This window comes from Prionailurus bengalensis, chromosome C2 (assembly GCF_016509475.1).
Source record: "Prionailurus bengalensis isolate Pbe53 chromosome C2, Fcat_Pben_1.1_paternal_pri, whole genome shotgun sequence".
NCBI lineage: Eukaryota > Metazoa > Chordata > Mammalia > Carnivora > Felidae > Prionailurus > Prionailurus bengalensis.
The window spans coordinates 118,121,482-118,132,295 of record NC_057350.1 but is presented as its reverse complement, the minus strand read 5'-3'; positions in this window follow the sequence as shown (position 1 = coordinate 118,132,295).

Here is a 10,814-nt window from a genome sequence, read left to right as displayed (position 1 = left end):
CTGGGTTGGTCCTTTCACTTAGTAATATATATTTAGTGTTCTTCTGTGTCTTATCATGAATTGATCGCTTATTTCTTTTTAGCCCTTAATAATAGTCCGTCGTCTGGATGTGCCACAGTTCATTTATCCATTGCCTATCGAAGGACATCTTGGTTGCTTCCAAGGTTTGGCAATTATGAATAAAGCTGCTATAAACACCCATGTACAGTTTTTTGTTAGGAACTTTTGGGTAAATATCAAGAAGTATGATTGCTGGATTGTATGCTAAGACTATATTTAGTTTTATAAGAGACCACCGAACTATCTTCCAAAATGGCTATGCTATTGTGCATTCCCATCGGCAATGAATAAAATTTCCTTTGCTCCCCAACCTCACAGGCATTTGGTGCTGTCAGTGTTCTGGATTTTGGCCGTTCTAATGGGTGTATAGTGGTATATTGTTGTTCAGATATTCTACATAGATTATGATGTCATCTGTAAACAAAAATTTCTTACTTCTCAATCCATACACTTTTAATTTCCTTTTGTTGTCTCATTGCATTAGGTAGAACTTCCAGTATAATATTGAAAAGGAGTGGGAAAGGGGACACCCTTGCCTTGTACCTGTTCATAGTAGAAAAGCTTTGATTTCTCATCATTAGGTATGTTAGGATATTAGCTGTAGGATTTTATAGAAATTCTTAATCAAATTGGGGAGGTTCGCCTCTATTCCTAGAATTTTTTATCATTAATGGGTGTTGGATTTTGTTAAATGCTTTTCCTGCATCTATTGTTATGATCATGTGATTTTTCTTTTTTAACCTGCTGATATAGTAGATTACAATAATTGATTTTTAAATATTGAAACATCTTTGAATACCGGGGCGAAATCTTTCTAGTCTTTTTGTAGTTATCTTAAGTTACAGCATGTGTCCTTGTCTCCTCAACATATAAAACAAATTAATACTTTTACTATTTCCTGATCCTGCTAAAGTCTAACAGTCTTTTAACACATTTCCTCCTCTTCCTATCTTTTGTGGTATTGTGTCATACATGTTTATCCTATAGTTTCACAGACCAGATCTCTATCTTCTAGTGCTATCTCGTGTCAAAATTTGGCAAGTATATTTAAGTGGAGACTGATTCCCTACACTTCGTTCCCTGGCATGTCTTTATGTTCTAGTACACAAGGCTGTAGACTTTCGGTGTGACTTCCCAGCCTCTCGCCCTTGATCAGAAGCCAATAAATGGCTCACAGAGAAAATCTTTCTTGTACCCAGTTTCCAATTTATCACACCAGTGCCTTGAAAATATAAGCATTTTGCTATTTTTCCCCTCTAGAGTATTTTACTACATCGTAAAACATTCCCACTAGAAATTTAATTCTGAGATTCATTAAAAGGCTGCAGAACCAGACAACCTCTAGGTGTAGACAGCTACCCAATAACCCATGGATGAACAGGATGACATCGGTTCCAAACAGCTACTCAGGTTCTCCCCAAAACCTTCAGATCAAGACCCCTGTTCAGAGAACCCTGCAACTTTTCTTGTGCATATATTTTTCTCCCACCTCTTGATATAATTATTCTTTTGTAATAGTTTAAACAACTAACCTGGCTGCTTTTGGCCTACTTGGGTGAATAGGAAATAGTCTAAAGTTTCTCAAGATATGTGTAATTGTCCTCACAGTTCTTGCCTTCCTATCCTGTTTGATGGCTAGATGCTTTGGTGTTCTTACTCAGCCGTTATCGCTGACAAACATCCACCTGATATTACTTCAAAATGAAATCAAAGTCTCGTATCACAATTAACCCTATTCTTCTTGGAGTTGAGGTTGAATAAGATAGTTTCAAAATAGTTCTAATGTGGGAAGTGGCACAAATCTGGGCTGAATAAAGGGGAAGCATGTAATGAAGGCAACAGCAACCATCATACTGAGGAGAGGCCATGACTTTGATCTCACAAGCAAAATTACAATGTTTATTGGGAAGCCTATAAATAACTGTAAGTGCCTTCTCTGATAACTTAGCTTCATTAATGGCAAAATGGTCTTCCCAATAGCTTTCAGTCAATCAGCATACCCAAGAGAGAAAAAGACCATAGAATATAATGTATACAGTATCTGTAGATTTAGCTTTTATAAACACTATTTTTTTGTTTGTTTGGAGAGACAATCTTTATATGTGTAATCTCCTTCAGACATGAGTGAATATTGGTCATGTTCTAACTAATGTCTTGAAATTATTCTTTGAAATGTGTTTAATTTTTACCCTTTCTTTATAGATTATAAACTGAGAGAACAGGAAACAAGACTATTTTGTTTACTGTTCTACCCCCAGTGCATAGAATAATTCCTAATACATGATACATGCTCAATAATTATTTGTCAAGTAAATGAATGCAGATATGAATTAACAAGCAATATGATCTCAGAAAAATCATTTAAAATTTTCTGATATGAACAATTGGACAGAGAATTAGACTTGGTACTTTGTGTATTTTATGGCTGACCATCATGAAATTTCAGTTTTTTAAAGATTTTCACATCCAAACTTTTCAACACTCATATGAGTGTTGTTCTGTACCTTCAGAATTTAACTTTCAAAAAATTTATTTAATGACAATTTATAGGGACACCTGGCTGGCTTAGTTGGTAAAGCACAGAACTCTTTTTTTTAAGTATTTTTTTAATGTTTATTTAATTTTGAGAGAGAGAGAGAGAGAAGAGAGAGAGAGAGAGAGAGCACGCATGAGCGGGGGCGGGGAAGAGAGAAAGGGAGACAGAATCCAGCAGAATCCGAAGTAGGCCCCAAGCTCTGAGCCGTTAGCACAGAGCCCTCCTCGGGGCTTGAACTCATGAACCATGAGATCATCACCTGAGCCAAAGTCAGACACTTAACTCACTGGGCCACTCAGGTGTCCCTAGAGTGTACAACTCTTGATCTTGGGGTTGTGAGTTTCAGCCCCACTTTGGGTGGAGAGATTACTTAAAAATAAAATCTTAAAAAATTTTAAAAAGACAATTTACATATAATACTCTGTGTTAGCAATATTTAATTACAAGCACATTCCTAATGACTACCTGTTGTCATTCCTGACATACAGGAAGTGCTAATGCAGATAAGTTAACATTTTTGTTGGTAAAAATAACTACCCACCTCCTCAATCCAACATGAACCTGTGGTTACTCAAGGGCCAAAACGTACCCTTTTTCTCCAGAATATTCATGAAGTGAAACACACAAATTTTAAATATAACAAATACAAGGGTTTGCTTTGATAAATATAATTATTATAATATGTCTTATAATAAGGAAATAGGTAGCACCATGAATATATTGGCTGTTCTCACACAAAATTACTAAAATCCATATTTATGCAACTATGTAATAGAATTGATAGAATTGCTTGAACATAACTAGTTCAGGAAAGAAAATCTATTAGTTGGGAACTTTTTAAATATAAATGCTTGCAGTTAAAGAGTTGAAACCACCGTATAGTGGGGTAAAGCATAAATGTCAGACCTGAAAGATTTCTAGTATTCCACGATGAATATTCACAACAATCAATAATATAAACACAGCTTCAGTGAAGAGAACAAAATAAACTCTCCAAGTTGGGCTAAGTAGAGATTATACCCATACTTCTAATTTAATGCTGATGATAATTAGAATACAAAGTCAGGGAAATAGGCTGGCGTATCTTCTGGTTTTTTTAAGTGTATTGTGAAAAAAATACTTCTGAAACCATATAAATTCACATTAACAATTTAATTAACTCCACAATGCATTCCACAATCTTGTGCAGCTAAGAGATTTAGAATTCATGCACCAGTGATCTATTAGTATAAGTCTAGGTTTATGTACCTGTGTGAAAAATATCAATAGCCAACTCATTTTTTTCCCACATATTTGTAGCTGATAACTAGGAAAATATACATATAAAACCAGAATCAAGTATATCCTGTATTACATGTTTTGAATAATTTTTGTTTAATGAAGAAAATATTGGTTGGCATATTTATTATAACAACCTCAGGTTTTAAAATTAATGTCCTCATAGTCAACATTTATCACAGATTCCATGTGAATGATAGTCTAACCTTTTTGCGACTTTCATAGTTTTCTTAATAACAGACCAGAATATCTTTCTCCTTATAAAAATCTTTATCTGGCCTATAGTGGGTCACAAAATATCTCCTCCTTTTCCTCTTTGGGTCATTCTTCATCACAAAAGTTTGAATTTACAGAATGAAAATCATTAATTAAATACGTAAGGGTGAAATTTTGGGAGAGAGTGGCTCTATCAAATAACTACCCAGGAAAAAGGAAGTGATATAGTTTGGCCTATAAAAAGCATTCACTCTTTTTTATCCCCACGAAATTTGTAAAACCTATGACAACAGTCCGACTAACAGAATCCTGCTTCTTTGTGCAGACGCTAGCTAAAGCCAGGGGTTTAGATGCGGTCGATGCCGCTGAAATATTCCATGGGCCGTTCTGACATCTCAAGGATTTCCACACTAATCATCCATGAACCAGCCATTTGATAATTTTTATTGCCTGTGAATCTGATGTCTTTTTCAGGTAAGGCACTTTTGGGGCATAGAGTGTGGTTAAGTGCCACTCTTATACATGAGGACACAACATGCATGAGCAAACACTAACTTTAGTAGATGATACAATTGTGAGTGGAATCTGCAGAGTTCAGGCAGTGTTCAGAGTTCTCTAAAAGTGGTCTGCACATAAGAAATTGACAAACAAATTGATCCCTTGCTTAGAATTAGGTTGCTGGCTTGAATAACTGGATGAATGATGGTGCCAATTACTGAAATAAGAAAATAAGATGACAAGACTTGAAGAATAATATCAGGAGTAAGTTTTTGGACATGTAGTGTTTGTAGTGCATTGCGACTTCCATGAAATATCAAGGAGGGAAGTGAATGCGTGTGTCTGGAACACAGGGGTGAGGTGTATTTTGAAGATAACACTTTGGCTGCAGTATAGATCATATGTGAGGTCGTGGACATGGTTAAAATTGCTCAGAGAACAGTGATAGAGAAAAAAAGCAAAGAGTGAATTGAAGAATTATATCATTTAAAGAATCATTAAAGGAGACAGAAAAAGCCACCATAGAAGCATAGAGAAAACTAGGAGTATATGGAGACACAGAAAGTAAGAACAGAGAGTGTTTCAGGCAGAAAAGAGAGGTTAATTATGCACAATGCTGCTGAGAGTTCAAAAAGATAAATAATGAACTATGTTCATTGGATATAAAATGGTAGTCTTAATTAAGAGATTTCTTAATTAAGAGTTTCAAGAGATTCATAGGAGTAGAAGCAGAACTTGAGGGGATTGAGAAGTGAATGCTGAGGAAACTGAGGCAATAAATAAGGGGAAACTCTTAAGGTTTTATGCTACAGAGTGTTTTGTGTTGGGTCTGGAAGAGTATGAAGAGTTTAAGGAGTAATTTTTTTAACTTGGGATCTCAAGCAGTAAATGCAAATGAGTAGTGTCCATACGAGAGGAAGAATTTTTAGTATACTCAAGAGATGCGTCATCAGGAGTGTATGTTTTCCTAAAAAAGACAAAAAAAAAAAAAGGATGGAATAAAGAAGAAGTGGAGGAATTGCCTTTAGACAATAAAACTTTGTTCTTTAGTAACTAGAGAAGAAAATTTAGATGCATATAGAACAGTAGTTCTCCACTTTTCCTGTGATATTTCCCCTCCCCCAAAATTGTAAAATCCAGGTAAAAAAATGAACAAGTCCTAAACTAGCAACGTTAGTCTGAGGGCATAGAAGAGTGAATGGACTAGTGAGAAAGTAGGAGATAGAATTTGATGATCAAGTAGGTGAATTTTGGGAATATTAAGTGAACAGAAAAAGTTCATTTTGGCAAACACTATATCCTAGCCTATAAATCTTCAAATAGATGCTAATGTTTAAACTCGTTGGTATGGAATACAAGCTCATTTGTAAAATGCCTCTTCTCCATTTTCTATGTTATTTTCTTTTATGCCTAGGTTCTATGCTCCAGTTATACAAACGTTTTTGCTATCCCTTGGATCTACTATGCTTTACCATGTTTTTTTTGTCTTCTTTTAAATCACGTATAATTCTTCACCCATATTCAACCAGAGTTAGGAACCCTCACTTTCTAGTAGCCAATCACCTTATTTTTTAATTGTTTATTATAATTTCTTATAAGATTTATTTATAATTTCTTTTTCTTCCATTCCTGCTTGTGGATATGTTCCACATATCTATCCCCAGTACTTACCAGAAGATAGCCACTCAGTAAAATTGTTTCTTAAGCAAATAAATAAACACAGGAAGGCCGGATAGATAGCTACTGTAAAAAGCACAGTTTCATAGCACTTAAGGAAGGGAAAAGTCCTTCTTGTCTAAGTCAAAATCCTCAATGGACAAGTGAAAAACTGAAGACAAAGTAGATGAAATGAATTCTTCAGGTTATACAGTAAATTTGTGGCAAAGCTAGAAAACTAACTTGGTTCTCCTGCTTTCCGGGTGAGTTCTCAAACTAGTATATCATACTACTGTTTATATCCCTTCCCTCACTGTAGTTGACAAACTACTGAAATGTTTTCCTTTATACTATCAGGTTTTCAGATATTCCCAGAATAGTATATCTCTGAGGACACTTTGGACCTCTGAGACCGGTTCAAGTTCAGCAAGAAACTTTTGATAGACATAAAAAAATTTTCTTGGATGTAAACATATATATACTTATATCCCGAGTTCCCAGGAAAAGCAATTCTATTCACGATATTACCACTCCTTATTGAGTGTTTACTATGTGCTAAGCACTAGAATTATCCCTTTAAAAGGATCTCACTTTAGTACTCTGCAATAGGCTATCCATGGAAAGTACTCTGTGAATAACATCATAGGCAAGTAGCAGGAAATACTTATTGCTGTGGATAAAACATCTTTAGAAAAGAGTAACCAATTAATCCAAATTTTCAGGAGAAAAAAATCAAATAATTATTATTTAGAAAAAATAGACTTGGTTTACCTGTGTGAGCCCTGGAGTGAGACGACCTGGGTCCGAAACCCACATCTACCCAGTTCCATCATTTTCACCTGTGGCAAGTTACTGAGCCTTTTCATGTCTTTATTTATAAAATAATACAATTTCCTTTATGAAGATTTTCGAGGATTTAAAAAGACAGCACCTGTAGAACATTTTTAGAAGAGAACCTACCACAGAAGTTCTCCATAAACGATAGTTTTTAGCTATCTGACTTAAGTTCACCAAAATCAGCACAGCTTCTGATCTTAGGGCACTGTTAGTGTAATATACATACAGTACTGCACAGACTGATCACTGACAGAACAGTTCGTGTTTTTAGCTCTCAAACCTCAGTGCCCAGTAGGCTTTCATGAATCTCAATCGTTTTCCATCTATCTCTCTATAAAGATGACATATAATGACTATATATCTATGACATATTATTAAAGGTCTAACATCTATGTTGGTTTAATGTTTCTGTAGGCGTTTCTTTTTCCATTTAAAAAAATATTTATTTATTTATTTTGAGAGAGAGAGAGAGAGACAGTGCCAACATGGGGAGAGGCAGAAAGAGAGCGAGAATCCCAAGCAGGTTTCGCACTGTCAGCGCAAAGCCCGACAGGGGACCCTATCTCATGACCATGAGATCGTGACCTGAGCTGAAATCAAAAGTCAGACGCTTAACTGACAGAGTCACCCAGGCGCCCCTCATTTCCCATTATAAAGGTAGACCTATGGCTTGGTAAGTAGGAACTTACATAAGAAAGGTCATAATGCTAGACTCCACTTACTTAGAAAGTTAACATTTATTGCACTCAGCAAACCAATATTCTGAAACTTTAAAAAACATTTTCCAGAAAAGCTCTTCTTACTTTATACCAAGAAATTGTCACTTCTGAACATATAAATTCATATATCTCTAAGGCTGTCTCGTGTTCCTGTCTTCTTCATTCATCCCAGCCCCAATACTCTCTGAATAGCCCGTTTCTACCTGGTCCCACAATGTTAGGCACTTTTTCCTTATCTTTTGACAGAGCCTATCACATTGGTTTTTTTTTTTAAGTTTATTTATTTATTTTGAGAGAGAGAGAGAGAGAGAGAGCGAGCACGAGCAGGGAAAGGGCAGAGAAAGAAGGAGAGAGAATCCTAAGCCAGCTCCTTACTCTCAGCACAGAGCCCTACTCAGAGCTTGAACTCACAAACCATGAGATCATGTTGTGAGATCACGACCCGAGCTAAAGTCAAGAGTCAGTCGCTTAACTGGCCACCCACGTGCACCGACCGCAGTGTTTCATAACAATTTTTACAGACTTTTTTCCTCTGCTGCACTGAACCCCTTGGAGATTGATATCATGACATACCCACTTTCTTATTTCAGCTCCTCACACCAAACCTGGCACATGGTAGAAACTCAACCGAGGTTTGTCAAGTTAACATGTAAATGAAAACCTTGGCCAACTAAGCAGCATTTCTAGACAAACGTCCCTACTCTATTTTCAACCAGGAACCGTGGAGGTGGTGTTTATCCTTCATTCCTCCATTCTTTCTTTGCTCCTTAAATTACCTTCCTACTTTTGGAAGAACACTGTACCTTTCAAAGCAATGTATCTCATTCTTCGTTAAAGGAATTGGCTCAGGTTCTGTGAAAATTTCATTGCCCTATATAAATGTTTTAGGGACTTAGAAACAAAAAGATCCAGGCCTATGAAAAGTGTAATGAGTCCCAGTATGGCCATTTGTGATGGGGATTTAACTGCTTTGTTTGTGAGCTTCAGCTGAGGAAACAGATTACCTTCATCATGTGCTAATACCCCAGAGTCGATCTAAACTCCGCTCCACTATGGAAAGGCATCCTGGGGATGCTAGCAAACACTCTAAAGCTTAATCCTGTAAACCTGTCAGCTGGGGAACAAAAAAAAATCATTACTGTGCCAAACTTCCACTCAACACTCTTCTTCCTTACATGGGACCTAAAACTAGTCAATAAATCATCACGGATGCATTTCAACATTGAAATCCCATTTCCATAATAAACGAAATACTTGCATAGAAAGTATTGTCTGCTAAATGGCTGAGAATCTAGGGAATAGCTGAGATATATAATTAAAGAAAATATCTTTAAGAGACATAACTCATTAAATTGTTCTCGTGTCACACATGTCAAAACAGTATTTAGTTAATATTACTTTATCACCAAAACTTTTGGTGTATCTTTGTGTTTCCCATAAATTTTCACTTGTTCTTGGAATCTGTCACTGTTAAGCTTTAAAAATTGTGAGAGCTCCATTTAAATGTTTGGTAAATATATTTCTCCCCTCTCTCCTACCACCAACACATAATGCTAATATATAATAAAGACAGTAGTCAGTGTATATTAAGAATTAAAGAAAATGCATATGATTTCCACATGTAAAACTAAAAGCCAAATATCAACTATGTGAGAAAACATTAAAATTTTTTCTTTCATATTTATTCAACAAATGTTTCCTGCAAGGTTTTCCTTGAAGCAAAGCAATTTAATTTTCTTTTTCATATTATTCTCAGTGGTTATAAACCTAATTAGCTTTATATGCTTCACATTTATTTGCATTCATAATAAATTTAATCTTTTCTTAGCATAACTTTTTGAAATCAAAATATAAACTAAAAAAGTGTGAGTTTGATTAGGGGAACAAGAACAATAAAAGGTAATCATAGTGATGAGATGTTAATTGGTATCTGGGTGGTTCTATTCATAGTAACAAAGGGAAATAATATCTCTGTGTCCTTTACTGTTCAACAACACTTTGCCATATCATTTATTATAATGTCAATTAAATTGCACATGTATTTTTAAATAGCATAGTGCTACAAGAATAGAATAAAAAGCCTGTCTTTTTTTCCAAACAAGGAGGCAGTGTTTATTTTGCCAAAACTTTCTTGTCTTAAACTTTGAAGAGATGAGAAAGATTAGAAGATTTTTATTTCTCAAAAATCCTGGTTAGGGTCCATTTTCATTTAGAGATTGATTTTCTGAAAAAGATACACATAGACCCAAGCGCACATAAACGTTCTTGTCATAGAAATTATCTAAATAATCCCAGCATGGAGCAGTATTTTAGATACAGGTGTTGAGAGGGAATCAGGGTTTGTCACTTTGGGTGTCCATAGAGCTAGTGGGTACTTTTAGCTCTTTCCACTTTATCCAAAAGTAAAACAGGGTTGGCTATTAGCTAGCAATATGTATTTCCATATAGCAAATTTAGGCAATTTCAGGGTGGATGGATAATTAAAACATTTCCAGTAAGAATTATTCAGTTTAACTGCCTATGTAATTTCATTTCCCCAGGTGATGCTCAAATATTAAATATTTTTTATGATCTTATACACTTTGCCTTAAATCTATTAAGAATGTGTGGAGAAATCCATTAGAAATAAATAAACTTATCTACGGAACTATTTAGTACAAGATGCTGTTTATTTTGTCTAAATGATAATTGCAATCATAATTTGAGTCTCTGCGTTCATGTATTTATTTATAACAATAACATGATGTTGCTACCTTTACATTTCATAGCAGTATTAGGGCATTCGTAATAATATCATAATAGCAGCTCCCATTTATTGAATGTTTTTATATTTCAGGCACTAGGATAAGCACTGAAGTGCGTTATCACCTTTTACCCTCCTCCAAACTCCAAAGAATCAGTCATTACCCCCAATTCACAGATGACAAATCTGAAGCTTCAAGCTCAATAACCGGAATATCTGGCAATTTGAACAAAGGTAAATTGTGTTGTCAAAACTTATACTCGTTATAAAA